The 19,899-nt window shown below is 40.3% G+C and overlaps 1 non-coding gene across 1 annotated transcript; it reads right to left on the bottom strand.

The window, feature by feature from the left end:
• Window positions 1–3,427: 3,427 nt before the first annotated feature.
• LOC140824907 (small nucleolar RNA R71) lies at window positions 3,428–3,534 on the bottom strand. Its single transcript, XR_012116523.1, has one exon. It is a non-coding gene; the product is annotated as a small nucleolar RNA R71 (small nucleolar RNA).
• Between the last annotated feature and the right edge of the window lie 16,365 nt (window positions 3,535–19,899).

The following is a 19,899-nucleotide window of genomic DNA, read 5'->3' as shown; positions in this document are numbered from 1 at the left end:
TAAACTACTATCCTTAAAAGGATTTTAGTACCTCATCAGAACGAAAAACGAGTAGAGTTTATTCACCCCCCCTCTAAACTCAACTTCGATCCTCAACAATTGGTATCAGAGCAGGTTATTCTTGTTCGTGAAAAACTACAACAAATGGCACACTTCAGCAAGATCCCTATGTTCTCTAAGGAAGATTTTGATGACTGGAAGATAAGAATGCAAGCTCATCTTGCAGCACAAGATGATGACATGTGGTATGTCATCACAGATGGTCCACTGAAAATCTTAAAGCCTAACACAGCTGTTGCTGTTACTGACGGTGCATCACAGATGGTCGAAAAATCAAGAAGTGAATGGACCAGTGAAGATAAGAAAAAGACCAATCTTGATAATGTGGCGAAAGATATATTGTATAAAACTCTCGACAAGAACACTTTCAGCAAGATTAAAATGTGTTCTACTGCAAAGGATATTTGGGAGAAGCTCATCCAGATATGTGAAGGAAATGAGCAAACGAAAGAAAACAAACTGTCTGTAGCAATGCAGAAGTTTGAAAATCTGAAAATGAGAGCTGGTGAAACTCTAAATGAGTTTGATGAAAGATTCAGTAGCCTGTTCAATGAGCTAGCTGCTCTGGGTAAAGAGCATAGCAACAGAGAGATAGCCCTCAAGGTGATGAGAGCTTTACCCAGAGAATGGGATGTTAAAACAATGGCTATGAGAGTATCCAAAGACTTGAACAAATTGGAATTGCACGACTTATTTGCAGATCTGAAAGCCTACGAGTTCGAATTGGAAGTGAGAAGTGGAGAAGAGCCTTCAAGCCTACATGCCAAGGCTCTTGCTGCTACTGCTACTGCTCTTACTGCTACTGCCTCTACCTCTTCTACTGCTGCTGCAGTTGCACCTCAGGCAGTACCTGTTGTGATCATTGACAATACAATGGAGAAGACTGCTGAACAAATCAGTAGTGATGCAATGTCCTTATTTGTAAAGAAATTCTCCAGGTTCATGAAGAAGAACCATCGAACCTATCAGGGTCCCAATCGCAACTTCAAGAAAGATTCACCATCTGGTGATATGGGATGCTTTAACTGTGGAAAGTTAGGTCACTTCATTGTTGATTGTCCTAAACCAAAGAAGGATGACCAAAAGAGAAAGGATCACAAGAGGAATGACAAAAAGTCCAGAAGAGATCGAAAAGCGATGATTGCCGAAGAAAGCAAATCTAAGTGGGCGGACTCTAGTTCTGAGTCATCTGACTCAGAAATTCATTCCAGTGACAGTGATTGATAGGACTCGTTTTTACGTGTTTTTAGTGTTGGTTTCGAGTCGCATTCATACATCATATTAGCTTGTTCTAGTTTATTCTTGCATTTTGTTTGCATTATTTAGCATATGACTGATTTCGTGTGTTTTGTGGTATTTTGTAGGAATGGAACCAAATATAGCAGAAAATGGGCACAACAACGAAGAAGCCTCGCTAGGGCGGTCAAAACTGACCGCCCCAGCGAGCATTCTAGTCTTACCGAGGATATCGAACAGAAGACCTCTCGCTAGGGCGGTTAAAACTGACCGCCCCAGCGAGACTGCTAGCCTGGACAAGAGAATTTAACAGAAGATCTCTCGCTCGGGCGGTCAAAAGTGGCCGCCCCAGCGAGACTAGAGAGAAGGCTCAAAGTTTTTATTCGAGAGTCACTCGCCCCAGCGGTCAAAACCTACCGCCCTAGCGAGTTACGCGATCCAGCAAGATTCTGCGAGATTTGTTTCTATTTTCATGGACTCTATCCAAGACCACTAACCTAATACACGAGATTGGGCGCCGTTTTTCAGACTTACACATCATATTTTCATCATTTTTTCTGGGAGAGAAGGCTAGGAGTAAGGAAGACTTTCGAAGAACTCGAGAATTCCAAGCGTCGCAGCCATCTTCCATCGTCATATTTAGTATTTTATTATTCAGTATTTTATTCTCTTGCATAGATTGTTGATTTTTAGTATGAATTTGGTTGGCTAAACTCTAAATTTGTTGGGATTTGAGGGGATCCTACCCATACTCGTTGTTTAACATTATTTCTTGACATTTTTACAAGTGATTTGTTTATGCTATTGTTATTTCTTGTTTCAAGCGAAGCCTAGCTATCTTCCTTTGATTATTGCATGTTGTTAACGATTTCGACAGACTAATTAACAATAGGATCGCATAGTATAAACCACGGACTTACAATTTTAGTAGACATACGGAATTGGGTACGTGTCGATAGTAATAGTTCACCCGGATGAAAGCTAGTGGATTCCATAGAACGTAATGCAATCGTGAACTGTTAAATAATTGAGGACACTTGATTACTGCATGTTTATGATTAGTATTAATATAGCTCGACAGAGTATATTGATTAGTCTAGGGAATTCCGTCGAATGCACGAGTAAAAGTCGAGTCTAATTATCTGAACACGAGTGGTAGGTGAACTGATAATTCCCAACAAATTCGTTTCTCATTTGATTTTCATCCAATTTAATCATTGATTTCTTGATTATTTGTTCTTGCATTTTAATCATTTTAGTATTAAATTCACTTTAGTTTAATCACCAACTCCATCTATCGTTGCTAGAGAAATTTAAGTGAAAATAAGAATAGTGTAACGCAGTCCTTGTGGATCGATACTCGTATTCACGTACGTTTATTATAACTTGACTATCGTGCACTTGCGATATTTTAAATCGAGCTTTCATTTATAAAACAAATTTTGGGACTATTCACTGTGCAAGTTTGGCTCGATCAAGTTTTTGGCGCCGTTGCCGGGGACTGTTGATTCACAATTTTTTATTTTTCATTTAAATTCTTTAGTATTATTTATTTTATTGTTAGTTGATACTCCTATTCTGTTGCAGATTTTTCTTGTGGTGCATGCGAAGATCACTCGACGTGGAGCTTGAATTTGACCCTGAAATCGAAAGAACTTTCCGCAGACGAAGACAGCAACAAAGACTCAAAGAACAGATGGAAAGACACGAGCAAGAACGTGGAGAGGAACAGCGTGACAATAGACAAGTTGAGATACCACGTCGCATTCCGATGATGGATTATGCACAACCGTCTCTTGAGGGAGCACGTCCAAGCATCGTGAGACCAGTCATCCGAGCTAACCAGTTTGAGATCAAGCCAGCTATCATTCAGATGATTCAAAACACTGTTCAATTTGGGGGAAGTGCACTTGACGACCCTAATTCTCATATAGCTGATTTTCTTGAAATTTGCGATACTTTTAAGTTTAATGCTGTGTCTGATGATGCTGTTCGTTTGCGTTTATTTCCATTTTCACTAAGAGATAAAGCTAAGGCGTGGTTAAACTGTTTGCCTGTAGGGTCTATCACTACATGGGAGGATATGGCGAAGGCATTCCTGACCAAGTACTTTCCTCCGTCGAAGACTATGAAGCTGAGAGCCGACATTACTACTTTTGCTCAATATGAGCTTGAGTCACTTTACGAGGCGTGGGAGCGATACAAGGATTTATTGAGGAGATGTCCACACCATGAGCTACCTCTTGGGTTAGTTGTTCAAACTTTTTACTACGGTCTGCTTACTTCTAACCGTACCATGATAGATGCTGCTGCCTGTGGTAACTTGCTGAGAAAAACGGCTGAGGAAGGATATGAATTATTGAGGAGATGGCTGCTAGCAGCTATCATCCTCATTCTGATAGGCAGAAACGAGGTGCGGGGGTTAATCAAGTTACTGATTTGTCTGCGGTGTCAGCACAGTTGGAGGCTTTGAACAGAAAGATTGATGGGATGAGTGCGAGTGGATCGGTTATGCGTCTGCAAGAGATTTTCTGTGATAAGTGTGGAGGTGAGCATGACGTGCAGGATTGCCAAGATGGCAATCCATTCTATGTGCCTGAGGGAGCAAAACACGTGGGATTCCAGAACCGTCCTAGAAATGACCCTTATTCAAACTCCTATAATCCGGGATGGAGGAATCACCCAAACTTTTCGTGGGGAGGTCAAAACAACCAAAACCGCCAACAAAGAGGGCCACCACATGGGATGCACCAAGGATTCAAGCCAGAACCGCCTAGGGAGGAGAAGTCAAATTTAGAGCAAATGATGACTAAATTTATTTCTGCAACCGAGACGAGATTTCAGAATCAGGATGCATCCATAAAAGGGTTAGAGAATCAAATTGGACAATTGGCTAAGTTAATTGCTAATAGGGAGCAAGGAACTTTGCCAAGCAACACGGAGACTAACCCGAGAGAGCATGTGAAAGCTGTGGAATTGCGCAGTGGAAAGGCACTTGAGTCTAAGGAGGAAAAGAACAAGCAAGGTGAGGATGAGGTGGAACAGCAAGGAGGTAAGTCTTCTAACTCTACTTTTACACCTATTGCACCGAGTAAAATTGTTATCCCCCCACCTTTTCCTGCAGCACTGAAAAAAGCTAAGTTAGATGCACAATTTGGTAAATTTCTTGAGATATTCAAAAAACTGCATATTAACATTCCTTTTGCTGATGCTTTACTGAATATGCCAAGTTATGCAAAATTCTTGAAAGATATCTTAGCAAACAAGCGGAAGCTAGAAGATCATATGACTGTGAACTTGACTGAAAATTGCTCCGCTTTAGTTCAAAACAGGATGCCTCCTAAGCAAAAAGATCCAGGGAGTTTCTCTATACCTTGCATTATTGGTGATATTAATTTTCATAAAGCTCTATGTGATCTTGGTGCGAGTATTAATTTGATGCCGTATTCTGTGTTTAGGAGACTGGGATTGGGTGAACCCAAGCCAACTAGGATGTCATTGCAGCTGGCTGACAGATCTGTCAAGTATCCACGTGGGATTATCGAAGATGTCTTGGTGAAAGTGGATAAGTTTATTTTTCCTGCAGATTTTGTAGTACTTGATATGGAGGAAGATTTGGAGATGCCTTTAATCCTAGGGAGACCATTTCTGGCTACAGGGAAAGCACTGATCGATGTTGACGAGGGAAAATTGAGACTGAGAGTTGGAGAAGAAGAAATTATTTTTGATGTCTTTAATACTCTCAAGCACACAATGCACGATGATAGTTGTTTTCGCGTTGATGTCTTAGATTCTCTTGTTTGTGATTTTGTGCAGGATGGATTGCAAGAGCCATTGGAGGCTACTCTCACTACTGAAAAACAGGAGGACGAGCTGGACAAGGAAAGGATGGAGATGGTAGCTCATTTGAATGCCATTCCACCTTGGAGAAAGCAAGTGAGGCTTCGACTAGAGGAATTGGGGGATAGAAAAGATTTAGTGCCTCAAAAGTCAAGCCTAGAGGAGCCACCCACTTTGGAGCTCAAACCACTACCTCCACATCTCAAGTACGTATATTTAGGAGAAAATAATAAACTGCCTGTTATTATTTCCTCTTCTTTGACAGACGATATGGAGAGTAAGCTCTTGGGAGTCCTTAAGGAGCATAGAGGAGCATTCGCTTGGAAAGTTTCGGACATCAAGGGGATAAGTCCTTCGATCTGCATGCACAAAATCCTAATGGAAGATAAGTACTCACCTCTAGCACAACCACAAAGGAGACTCAATCCAAAGATGCAAGAGGTAGTAAAAGCTGAAACGATCAAACTTCTGGACGCAGGTATTATCTATCCTATCTCTGATAGTGCGTGGGTAAGTCCTGTACAATGTGTGCCTAAAAAGGGTGGGATTACTGTTATTACCAATGAAAAAAATGAGTTGATTCCCACTAGAATCGTTACGGGTTGGCGTGTGTGCATGGATTATAGGAAATTAAATGATGCAACCCGTAAAGATCACTTCCCCTTGCCATTTATTGATCAAATGATTGAACGATTAGCCGGTCATGAATTTTACTGTTTTTTGGATGGATATTCGGGATACAACCAAATCACAATTGCACCCGAGGACCAAGAGAAAACTACTTTCACTTGCCCTTATGGTACTTTTGCGTTTAGGCGTATGCCCTTTGGTCTATGCAATGCACCTGCTACATTTCAAAGATGCATGACCGCTATTTTTCATGACATGATTGAGAATTTTCTTGAAGTTTTTATGGATGATTTCTCTATTTTTGGCTCTTCATTTGATGAATGTTTAAAAAATTTGAATTTGGTGCTCATTAGATGTGAAGAGAGCAATTTGGTGTTAAATTGGGAGAAATGTCACTTCATGGTGCAAGAGGGGATTGTGTTAGGACACAAAGTATCGGAGAATGGAATCGAGGTCGACAAGGCCAAGGTGGAAGTGATCAAAAATCTACCACCACCTTCATCGATAAAGGGAGTTCGAAGTTTCCTAGGCCATGCGGGTTTTTATAGGCGTTTTATTAAGGATTTTTCTAAAATTGCTAAACCTTTATCCTCTTTGTTGATGAAAGATGTTGAGTTTAATTTTGATTCTACTTGTCTGCAGGCATTCGAAGTACTCAAGAAGAGCTTGGTGACAGCACCTGTGCTGACTGCCCCTGATTGGGAGTTACCGTTTGAGGTAATGTGCGATGCTAGTGATACAGCTGTTGGTGCGGTGCTGGGTCAAAGGAAGAACAAGGTATTTCATACCATCTACTATGCAAGTAAGACCTTAAATGATGCTCAATTGAATTATGCTACTACTGAAAAGGAACTACTTGCTATAGTATTTGCTTTTGAGAAATTTCATTCATACCTTGTTCTGTCTAAAGTGATTGTGTATACAGATCATTCTGCCCTAAAATACTTGCTTGCTAAGAAAGATGCGAAACCTAGGTTAATTAGGTGGATTTTACTATTGCAAGAATTTGATCTCGAGATTCGAGATAAAAAGGGTGTAGAAAATGTGGTTGCTGATCATCTGTCTAGGCTTGAGGATGTTAGAATTAATGGCTTTAACACTGATATAGATGACTGGTTCCCTGATGAGCAATTGTTTGAGGTAAATGCGTGCCCTTGGTATGCCAATTTCGCAAATTTTCTTGTCACTGGCACACCTCCCCCAAATTTATCGTTTCACCAAAGAAAGAAATTCTTTTCTGACGTGAAATATTATTTTTGGGAGGAACCGTTTTTGTTTAAAATCTGTGCAGATGCCATGATAAGGAGATGTGTAGCGGAGGAGGAAACCAGTCAAATTCTGAACCACTGCCATGACCGTGAGGTAGGTGGTCACTTTGGACCCATACGGACGGCATCTAAGGTACTCGAATGTGGCTTCTATTGGCCAACTCTTTTTAAGGATGCTCGTTTGTATGTTCTCAATTGTGATAGATGCCAACGCACAGGTAATATTTCTAACCGTCATGAGATGCCTTTGAATAACATTATTGAGTGTGAAATATTTGATGTGTGGGGGATTGATTTTATGGGTCCTTTTCCTGCGTCTTTTACAAAGAAATTTATTTTGGTGGCAGTAGAGTATGTATCTAAATGGGTGGAGGCGGAGGCTTGTGCCACGAATGATGCACAAGTGGTGTTAAAATTTTTGAAAAAACACATTTTTAATCGATTCGGTACACCACGTGCAATCATAAGTGATGGTGGCACCCATTTTTGCAACAAAATTTTTGATAAACTGATGGGCAAATATGGTGTCACCCACAAAGTTTCCACTCCATACCACCCTCAGACTAGTGGACAAGTTGAAGTGTCCAATCGAGAGATTAAGAGGATTTTAGAAAAGACGGTTAATGTGAATCGAAAGGACTGGTCCATTCGGTTAGATGATGCTTTGTGGGCTTATCGTACTGCGTTCAAAACACCTATAGGCACTACACCATATAGGTTACTTTTTGGTAAAGCATGTCATCTACCCGTAGAATTAGAGCATAGAGCATATTGGGCGACCAAGGCACTGAACTTTGATTTTGCTCTTGCAGGTGAAAAACGACTGTTGCAGTTGAGTCAGTTGGATGAGTTCCGAGGTACAGCGTATGATCTTGCCCTATCTTACAAGGAACGCACCAAAAGAGCCCATGATAAACACATTGTAAGAAGAGAATTCAAAGTGGGTGAAGCGGTGTTGTTATACAACTCTCGCTTACGACTCTTTCCGGGCAAGCTGAAGTCAAGATGGTCAGGACCATTCGTTATAGCCGAGGTGTTCCCATCAGGTGCAGTGGTGTTGCATGACGGCAAGGAAGGGACGTTTACTGTGAACGCCCAAAGATTAAAGCACTATATTGGTGGCACGATTGAGCCACAAATTGGAGTCACTCGGCTCCAAGACAGTCGTTAAGGACATGGGTGAAAAGTCGAGCTCTAGACGATAAATTGAGAACTACTTCTACTCCTTATTTTATTCTTTTCGTTAGTTAATTAATTGCATCATTTGCATTTAGATAATTGCATGGCATTTGCATTAAAATTTTTTTCAAAATGAGTTCGAAAATACCTCACTAGGGCGGTTCATTTTAACCGCCCCAGCGAGAGGTTGTAATTTGTAATGGATTTTTGGCCGAGCATGCATCGCTAGGGCGGACACTTTTGTCCGCCCCAGCGAGGAATCGAAATTTTCAAAAACATTTTTTCCCGAAAATCCCTCGCTAGGGCGGTCAAACTTGACCGCCCCCGCGAGTGTTACAACTTTTCAAAATAATTTTAGTCGAGGATGTCTCGCTCGGGCGGTCTAAACTGACCTCCCTAACGAACACTCGCGTCTTTTTAAAATTTTTAAAACCGAGGTTCTCCCGCTAGGGCGGACACTTTTGTCCGCCCCAGCGAGCACTCGTAATTTTCGGGCAGACAGACTCTCGCTAGGGCGGACACTTTTGACCGCCCTAGCGAGTCGCGAATGTTTAAAAGCTGCGCCCTCCCTTCTCTCTTCTCCCACTCGCAAAACCTACACTTTTCTCTCAAATTTTCGCCCCTCCACTCCAGATCTGAAGCGATTGACGTGGTTTCTTGCCAATTTACAAGTATATTTGTGAATCTCCATTGTTGCAAAGCCCAAGACGCGATTTTCCCGGCCAAATCTACACTCTCCGACCACCACCCACGCCGCCGCCTCTTCACGTTCCGGCGAGCTTCCAAATTTTCCGGCGACTTCATATTACTTGTGCACTCTACTCTTACCATGGCTTCCAAACGCTCGAAGGTAACCCGCGGTGCCTCTAGTTCTCGATCCACCCCCTCTATATTTGTGAATGATAGGGCTAGGGAGCGATTTGAGCAAGCTAAACTCCATAGAAAACCAATCCCTGAGAGGGGATGTACTTCGTGGATTTTAGATAATATTTTTGAGGAGTTCCAGGTTGCAGGACGAGGGTGGACGAATTTTTTAGCACAACCGAATGCGGCTGTGGTGCCGGTTGTACGTGAGTTTTACGCTAACGCCCCGGAAGGGACTGAAAATAAGGCTAGGGTGAGGGGACGTCAAGTCCCATATGATCCTAAAATGATAAATGATTTGTTGGGTTTACCGGCAGTGGATGATTCGGTATTCCAGGCTTGGGTGCTGAATCCGGATTACGATCTGATCATTCATACATTGTGTTATTCGGGCACTACGTGGAAGCAGCCGGGAACGTATACGGTGTTTCTTGAGAAATTTTTGAAGGTGGAGGCGGCACTTTGGTATGCCTTTCTATCGAAGAGATTGATGCCGGTAGGGCATACGAGTGATGTACAGCGGGATAGGGCGGTGGTTCTTTATGCGATCTATACCGGGATGCCTATTGATGTGGGCAAACTCATATTCGGGCAGCTGACTATCTGTATCAATTGCAACAATTTAGCCTTTTATTTCCCCACTATCGTGACTGAGCTATGTGCCCGCGCGGGTGTGATTTTCGCGCACGATGATGAGTGGCTACCGCCACTGAGATCCATCGATGAGGCTCTGCATACCTCCAAGTACGCGAAGAGACGGGATGAGCTGCCGCTGATGTATTTTACGGTCACGTGCAAGCCGCTCCACCACCGCCGGTCGTCGGACATCCACCACCACCGCAGCCGCAGCCAAACTCCCGCCGTGCAAAATCATTAGAGAACGTTTCAACGATGCTATCTAATGTTACCGTTACCAAGATCCTATAGTATCAGGCAGCATTAATACTATCGAGTCATTAAGCACTTTACCATCAAGATACACAGATGTGTTTATAGCTTTTCTGCAGGAATCTTCGGTAATAAAGCTGATTGTACAGTTACTGAAGACATACTCTGATTGTGAACATTGAACTCAGCGATTATCTATACTCGGATCAAATCCTTGTCGACATGACACTGCTATTATCATCTTCAAGGAACAAGCTTCTCCTATCAGACGAATATCGATGAGTAGAAGAGTTTTCAATCAAGAAAGTGAGTTCATGCAATATTTCTCTCGGTTCTTTTTCTTTACACTTTCATTTTACATATTAATTCTAAAGTTGTAATTGTTTTCAGAACTTTGTGTTTCGTTTCTTGTGGTGCGATGAGGGCAGTTGCAAGGTAACCTTCTAAGTGAGGGGGTCAAGAGTTTTTGTTGTTTGTTTGTTCAGTTAAACTGTTTCGTTTTGTGCGATGAGGGCATTGCACAACTCTAGTATGAGGGGGTCGGGTAGTTTGTTTTGTTTGTTTGTTCAGTTATTTAGTTTGTTAGTTGGGTTTTTAAGTCGGTGTATTTTCGTTGTTAGATTGTGAGTCGTTTATGGTGAGTTGACATGATTTATGAGCCGATGATGATGTTGCTTTGAGAAATATTGATTGGGTCAATGCATGAATGATACTCTGGATTGTTGAAACATGAGTTTTGGTGCAAATTTTGAACTTTTTGAGCACATATGTGTGGGGCCTAGAATTTTGTAGGAATAATGGTGAAATTTGAAATTCTTGTTGGTTAACTTGAAAGACATCACGTATGAATTGATTTAGCATGAAAACCCGTGGAAATAAGTCACTAATTGAGATCGTGCATGATAGCATTTGACTGACCTTGAACCGTACATATGCCCCCTTGTCAATATCCTGAATTCAAATACAGTACTCCTAACCAGCTGTAATCCAAAAAGATATATTCTTAGCCTAGGGAGTACATGTGTGAAAATTGTGCATCAAAATGTTGAAATAACAAAGTTCTTGTAAAAAGAACTTTGTGAGAAAAGGAGATGTAAGGTGAGGGGGAGCCGAAAATAAAAGGAATGAAATTCTATTCCTAGGCTAAAAGTTGGAGATGTAAGGAGTCGAGGAAGTCTGACACACAGTCTTGACAATTGCACAATGAAAATGATCGATGTACTCCCAACTTTTCGCCACTTGAGCTTATTTTCTTTCCTTTCGACACCCTTCTATGCACTTAAAAATTGACTAAAGTTCAAAATGATGGTTAGTGATGAATGGACACGGGGATGCATGCTAGTGAGATTTGTATTGAAGTGTTAATTGAGTGACTTGCATAACTTGACGATTGATCTATTTGACGTACGAATGACTAGACCCACCATGACACACACACGTTCGAATTAGTGCCAAGACTTATTTGTAGATGAAAAAGTATTTATTTGTGAATGACTTGATATGATGTGAAAAAGATTACTGGTGCAAGACTTAAAAGTTAGTCACCATTGATTGTCTAAACCAAAGTGTTCAAAAGAGAAAGGATACAGAGGATACAAAAAGTCCAGAAGAATCGAAAAGCGTGTTAACCAACGAAGCAATCTAAGGTGGGCGGACTCAGTTCTAGTCATCTGACTCAGAATTCTTCCGTGGTTGATAGGACTCGTTTTTACGTGTTTTTAGTGTTGGTTTCGAGTCGCATTCATACATCATATTAGCTTGTTCTAGTTTATTCTTGCATTTTGTTTGCATTATTTAGCATATGACTGATTTCGTGTGTTTTGTGGTATTTTGTAGGAATGGAACCAAATATAGCAGAAAATGGGCACAACAACGAAGAAGCCTCGCTAGGGGCGGTCAAAACTGACCGCCCCAGCGAGCATTCTAGTCTTACCGAGGATATCGAACAGAAGACCTCTCGCTAGGGCGGTTTAAAACTGACCGCCCCAGCGAGACTGCTAGCCTGGACAAGAGAATTTAACAGAAGATCTCTCGCTCGGGCGGTCAAAAGTGGCCGCCCCAGCGAGACTAGAGAGAAGGCTCAAAGTTTTTATTCGAGAGTCACTCGCCCCAGCGGTCAAAACCTACCGCCCTAGCGAGTTACGCGATCCAGCAAGATTCTGCGAGATTTGTTTCTATTTTCATGGACTCTATCCAAGACCACTAACCTAATACACGAGATTGGGCGCCATTTTTCAGACTTACACATCATATTTTCATCATTTTTTCTGGGAGAGAAGGCTAGGAGTAAGGAAGACTTTCGAAGAACTCGAGAATTCCAAGCGTCGCAGCCATCTTCCATCGTCATATTTAGTATTTTATTATTCAGTATTTTATTCTCTTGCATAGATTGTTGATTTTTAGTATGAATTTGGTTGGCTAAACTCTAAATTTGTTGGGATTTGAGGGGATCCTACCCATACTCGTTGTTTAACATTATTTCTTGACATTTTTACAAGTGATTTGTTTATGCTATTGTTATTTCTTGTTTCAAGCGAAGCCTAGCTATCTTCCTTTGATTATTGCATGTTGTTAACGATTTCGACAGACTAATTAACAATAGGATCGCATAGTATAAACCACGGACTTACAATTTTAGTAGACATACGGAATTGGGTACGTGTCGATAGTAATAGTTCACCCGGATGAAAGCTAGTGGATTCCATAGAACGTAATGCAATCGTGAACTGTTAAATAATTGAGGACACTTGATTACTGCATGTTTATGATTAGTATTAATATAGCTCGACAGAGTATATTGATTAGTCTAGGGAATTCCGTCGAATGCACGAGTAAAAGTCGAGTCTAATTATCTGAACACGAGTGGTAGGTGAACTGATAATTCCCAACAAATTCGTTTCTCATTTGATTTTCATCCAATTTAATCATTGATTTCTTGATTATTTGTTCTTGCATTTTAATCATTTTAGTATTAAATTCACTTTAGTTTAATCACCAACTCCATCTATCGTTGCTAGAGAAATTTAAGTGAAAATAAGAATAGTGTAACGCAGTCCTTGTGGATCGATACTCGTATTCACGTACGTTTATTATAACTTGACTATCGTGCACTAGCGATATTTTAAATCGAGCTTTCATTTATAAAACAAATTTTGGGACTATTCACTGTGCAAGTTTGGCTCGATCAGTGATGCAGAAGAAGTCAAATGTCTAATGGCGGACAATGACTCAACCTCGACATCTGGAGAGGTATTTGATTTTGACTCAAATGAATTTACACGAACTGATTTGATTGATGCACTACATGAAATGGTAAAAGAGTATTCCAGACTTTCTCAATCATTTGAAGAAGTTAAGATTGAAAATCCGAACTTAAAGAATCAGAACAGTAAGTTAACTTGCTTGCAAGTAGACAGCTGCAATGATTTACAAGTTAAGATGAGTAAATTAATAACTGAGAATGAAAGAGCCAAAGCAGATTACCAGAAGGTGCTTTCTGAAAACCAGAAGTTGTCGCTACTGGTAAATGCTTGGAACAAGTCTTGTGTTTCATTGGAAAAGATGCAAGAATTACAAAAACAGTCAGGAGATAGGAGTGGTCTCGGTTTTTGTAATAATGAAGGCACTTCTGAAACGAATATTAAGCCAACACTGGAAATATACAAAGGGAAATACATTCACTTTGTGAAATCCAGCGTGGTACAAGAACCAGAAGTACCTACTGCTTCAGTTGAAAGGAATGTAAATATGACGAACAGAAGAATGCACTATGGTCTGGGTTACGTTAAACCTAAGGAAAAAGTTGACCAGAGTTCTAGATTCAGAAAAGATTTCAACTCTGGAAGACAACATCCTATGAAGGTTAAAAACTACCAGTACTACAACTCTAAACCTGTTCAGAAGAGATACAGACTGGAAAACAGAAACAGAACGGAAGACCAATATTTTGATATGCATACTGTTAGAAATAACAGACCTTCTGTTGCACACACATCTTTGGATACCCGAAGTACAAAGTCACCAAGAATTGTACAAATGTGGGTTCCCAAAGGACTGATAAGGCTTGGACCCAAATAGATTTGGGTACCAAATACTAAAATTTGTGTTTGCAGGAACAGCAGAAGGAAGCAGAAATCAGTAACTCTACATGGTATCTGGACAGTGGTTGTTCCAGACACATGACTGGACAGAAAAACCTACTTTCTGAGATAGTGAGTTGTACTGGACCAAAGATAACTTTTGGAGACAACTCAAAAGGTAGAACCATGGGTAAGATTATCCATGGTAACATCACTATGACGTGTTACTAGTTGACAATCTTTGTTACAATTTAATCAGCATTAGTCAACTATGTGATAATGGTTATTCTGTAGCTTTTCAGAAGCATTCGTGTATAGTTAGAGATTCTGCTGAAACTACTGTGTTAACCGGAAAGAGAGAAGACAATACTTACAGAGTCTCTTGAAACTCAAATCATGTCAATATTCCTACATGCTTGGTTGCTTCTCTTAGCAATAAACACTGGCTATGGCACAAGAAATTGAATCATCTGAATTTCAAGTCAATCAATTATCTCAAGAAGCAGAATATGGTTGATGGATTACCTGATATTAATTTCGTTAAAAATCATGTTTGTTCTGCTTGTCAGCTTGGGAAACAGATAAGATCCAGTTTCAAGACCAAAGATAGCAAATCAACTTCAAGATGTCTGGAACTACTGCACATGGATCTTTTTGGTCATATCCCCATCATGAGCTTAGGGGGAATGAAATATACTCTTGTTGTTATTGATGATTTCTCTAGATTCACTTGGGTAATATTTCTCGCAGGAAAAGATCAAACCAGTAGCCTCTTGATCAAGCTTCTGAAAATGATTCAAAATGAAAAATCTACTACCATCATTAAAATCAGAAGTGATCGGGGTACTGAGTTCACTAACAAGTATCTTGAGTTATATTTGAATGAACAGGGGATTCATCATGAATATTCAGCTGCCTAGAACACCTCAACAAAACGGAGTAGCTGAGAGGAGAAATAGAACTCTAAAAGAAGCTGCTAGAACAATGCTAGCAGATGCAGACATCTCTCAGCGCTTCTGGAGAAAATCTCATCCTCCATCATTAGTTATTGGTAATCCAGCAGCGCCTTTGAGAACCAGAAGGCAAATGCTTAATGAATACATGCATGCTGCTTTTATATCTCAGGACGAACCAAAGAAAATTGAAGAAGCTCTTCTGGATCCTAGTTGGATTGAAGCCATGCAAGAAGAGCTGAATCAATTCAAACGTAATGAAGTTTGGTTTCTAGTACCTAGACCATCTCACCAAGCTGTCATTGGAACTCGGTGGGTATTCAGAAACAAACTCAATGAAGAAGGCACAGTGGTGAGAAATAAAGCTAGATTGGTAGCTCAAGGCTTCAGACAAGAAGAAGGCATAGACTTTGATGAGACTTATGCACCAGTAGCAAGGCTCGAAGCAATCAGAATATTCTTAGTCTTTGCTGCTTTCAAAAATTTCAAAGTATATCAAATGGATGTGAAAAGTGCTTTTCTGAATGGTCTCTTACAAGAAGAAGTATACGTCGAACAACCTCCAGGTTTTATCGATCATTTCTCTCCTCATCATGTATTCAAATTACACAAAGCATTATATGGTCTAAAACAGGCACCTAAAGCATGGTATGACACTCTATCACAATTTCTTATTGATCATGATTTTACCATTGGAGCAGTAGATACAACTTTATTTACTCTAGTCAAGAATAAGCACATTCTGTTAGTACAGATCTATGTTGATGACATTATTTTTGGGTCAACTAACCCCAAATTATGTGCAAAGTTTGGAAAATTGATGCAGGATAAATTCGAAATGAGTATGATGGGAGAATTAACATTCTTCCTAGGATTACAGATTAAGCAATCAGAGACTGGAATCTTTATAAATCAAGCCAAGTACACCAAGGAGCTTCAGAAAAAGTTTGGAATGGAAGCATGCTCTGCTGCTTCTACTCCAATTAGCTCATCTATTAAACTTGATAAAGATGAAAGTGGTATTCTAGTAGAGGTAACTCAGTATCGCGGTCTTATTGGTTCATTATTATATTTAACTGCCAGTAGACCAGATATCATATTTGTTGTTTGCATTTGTGCTAGATTTCAATCTAACCCCAAACAATCTTATTATATTGCCGCTAAACGTATTTTGAAGTACTTGAAAGGAACTCAAAATATCGGCTTATGGTATCCCAATGATTTATCGTTAAATCTTATTGGATATTCAGATGCTGATTATGCAGGTTGCAAACTAGACCGAAAAAGCACTTGTGGTTTTTGTCACTTTCTTGGTGATAGGCTGATATACTGGTTTAGCAAGAAACAGACTTCCATAGCCACATCTACTGCAGAAGCAGAATATCTGGCTGCTAGAAGCTGCTGCTCTCAGATACTATGGATTCAACAACAGCTAAGAGACTATGGGATTCAAGCCTCCGAATCACCTATATTCTGTGACAATACCAGTGCAATTGCAATCACACAAAATCCAGTACTTCATTCCAGAACGAAGCACATAGACATCAGACAAATAAGTTTTCTTACTTTCGTAATTCTCTTGGTTTGATAGATTTAACTTGATTATTTTCTGTTATCTTTGTTAATTTTATTCTTACTCACTTATTTATCGTATTGAACTAACAGTAAGATATTTGCAGAAAAACAGAAGGAATGTCAGATACGTAAACTGGAACTTTATTAGAAACCATTTCAGTACATTACACGATGCAAAAGTAAAAACAGTAGATCTTCAATGCTATTTAACCAGTAGCGTTACATTTAGCTTTTGTCTTCAGTAATAGGAGTTCTCTGTAATTTGCTTGCAAAGTACTTCAACAGGAACAAGAGAATCCAGCAAGCTCAAGGCCTAGAAAGAGTCTAGCAAGCTTAGGTCTAGTCAGCACTAATGTATTTTTTAGATGCCTTACAGGGCATCATAGAGGATTTCAGCATCATCAATCCACCAGCACTCTCTTATTGCATTAGCATGCTTCTGGAAGAAATCGATGCTACATTTCAAACTCAATCGAAGCAACAGATCTGCTTGACTGTGGAGACTACAACTCCAGGAGTGTATTTCAAGGATCATTATGAAAATAATGATATCCTCAAACTTCTCTCTGGACAATTTTGCTTCACTCCTGAATCAAACTCTAACTCTCTTTTTACTTGAGTTTTCATTTTTTGAAGTTCATCTGTTTAACTTCGCTCAAGATATGCAGGTATTTATAGAGGGAACAAAGACTCTTGCGAATCGCAAGATTGCGACTGTTCATTTTCAACGGCTCAGATTGAGAGATGGCCAAGAGTCACTTGTCGCAATTATGACCACTTATTAATTGCATTTACCGAGGGGGAACAGTATTTTAGTCAGACTAAGAGTTTGACACCTTTTCAGAAAACAGAGAGAATGTTTGTCTTTTCGATAAAACTTCAAGTCTGCTGGTTTTTGTCAAAGTGCTTAAATATTTCAGCACCCTGAAACTTCCAGCAGACGTTATCATAAAATGACAAATCCTCTTCTGATTTTTTTAGTAACCGTCTGGACAGCCCGCCCTTTTTCAAAATTTTCAAATCATTCGTATATCTGACAGTTTCTGCAAAACTTTTCAAACACTCAACCAAGAACATACTGACACGTGTCTTTATGTTTATTTGACGGCTGTATATCTATTTCAAATTTCACCTTTTCACCTTTACTGTTTCATATCTATCGTTATTCAGCTACTGCTTTCTCTCATATCATCTCTAACTACTGCAAAGTTTATCTAATTTTATCTACATACAGAAATGGCTGGAGCATACGCTCTTAACGCTTATCAAGTTAACTTTGCATCGGTTCTCAACATCAAGGATGAGAATCTCATGAAAATGTTTCAGGATATTGAAAAATCGGGACTCAGGAAATTCCTGGAAGCACAAGCAGTTATTTACAAAAATGCTCTTCTGGAATTTTACGCTAAAGCAACATTGCATGAAGGAAGGATTGTTCATACTCAAGAAGATGCATCTATCTCTATTGATGCCGCACACTTAGGAGCAACCTTCCTCCTTCCACTTTCAGGTACGTCTGAACTTTCTGATATTTCCAAGACAGATATGTCTGTTGCACTCAGCTCTTTCTCAGCATCTGGAGAAGAAGTGTCTCCTTCTTGTCACAAGAAATTGCTCAAAATAGAATATCAGATTCTGGCCGATATTTTGGCAAAAACTATTTTGATCAAAGCTGGCACCTTCGACAAGTTGACGAAGGAGAAGGTTCAAGTAATGACTGCCATTACTAAGGGGATTAAGGTGGACTGGAGTCATTTTATTTTCAGAATTATGAAGGATATGGTTGTCAGGAGAATTTCTGGTTTTGCTGTTCAGATCAGCGCTATGCTCAAGGATGCTGGTTTTGCCTCTGCCAGTGATCTAGATGCTACTTCAGTCACCATGATTGATGTTGCAAACGTACTGGCTTTAAGGCATAAGCCAACCGTGGCGGAGTTTGTTGCGTTGAAGAAGGAAATTAGGGAAACTGCTTCTGAGGCTTCAAAACCTCAAAAGAAAATTTCAAAGAAACGAGTGGTTATTTCGACGGATTCAGACAAAACAGCATCAGAAGATTCTGCTGCTGATATTCGACCACCAGTACCAACCCCAGCCAAGAAGAAACCGCGCACCATTCTTAAGATTAAGAAGACAGCAGCACTGTCTGAAATTGAGAAAGTACTTATTCGACAGGTCTTTCCAGAAGCGGTTCCTTCTGCTCGATCAACTGCTTCTTCGACTGCACACGCTACTGCATCTATTTCAGCACCTTCTACTGCTACTGTTTTCAAGCCAACATCTGGAATAGTTATTCGAGAACCAGCAAGCGGGTCTTCTTCTTTTCGACCCATCGTGCCTATTTCATCTTCCGAAAAAGGCAAAGAAAAAATGGTTGAAGAACCACCTGTTTTTGGTCACAAGACCACTGTCACCACCGACGTTGATCTTCATCTAGCCGAGATTGAGACCTCTGCAAACGATGACACGCGTTTCTTTGATGAATGGCATAATGTCCGACTATTCCACTCTTTTGCTTACTTCAAAACAAAAGGGAATTATGGCAAGATGATGAATGCAGAAAAGAAGATTTTTTAGCTGGCAAAAACAGAAAATGTCATCGAGGCCTTGCGAAGAAGGAATTTCATCCTCGATCAGCTGAAATGTCAGAAATTAGAATCGGTTCTGAAAGTTCTTCAATCAAATTTTGATCCTAGTGCTCCTACTGATGTTCAGGATCAAAATGTTATTATGATTCTATCTGACAGGTTAAAGCAGATGAGTGAGCAACTTCTTGCTCAAGAACAAGGCTTTGGAGAGCCTATTGTCTATCATGCTGGCCTTGTCCCAAACTTTCAACAGAATCAGACAGTTGAGGAAAGGACCACAGCCGCCCCAAAGTCTTCTGCTCTCAGTACTCCTGCATCTCCGACAAGGCCCATTCAGTCCTCATCCCTACTATCTGTACATGAACTGGCTTCAGTTGAGGAAGTCATTGAATCGATTGTCCCTTCAGTCTCTACTACTCTGGAAGTAGCACCGGCTACTTCATTGCCACCTTCTGTTTTTCCTAACCCAGGGCAACAAATAGCAGAACCAGATGCTACTTCTTTGCTGCCGAATTTAGAGATGTTTTCTGCTGCTCATCAAGCAGAAATGAACATGCTTCTGGATCAGCCTTCTGCACCTTCTACTGAAGAACCATCAGATTTACAGGCTGTTATTGCACCAACGGAAGAAGCTTTGGCCTCTGACTTGGCCGTTCCTACTGAAGAAATTGCTCTTCCCATGATTGCTGATGAACCTACTGTTTCTGCAATTCCAGCAGAAAGCTCAGCAGACCTGCTCCTT

The sequence above is a fragment of the Primulina eburnea genome, chromosome 2, assembly GCF_022965805.1.
Source record: "Primulina eburnea isolate SZY01 chromosome 2, ASM2296580v1, whole genome shotgun sequence".
Taxonomy (NCBI): Eukaryota; Viridiplantae; Streptophyta; class Magnoliopsida; order Lamiales; family Gesneriaceae; genus Primulina; species Primulina eburnea.
The sequence above is the reverse complement of the archived record's forward strand: the minus strand, read 5'-3'. Positions and strand labels throughout refer to the sequence as shown.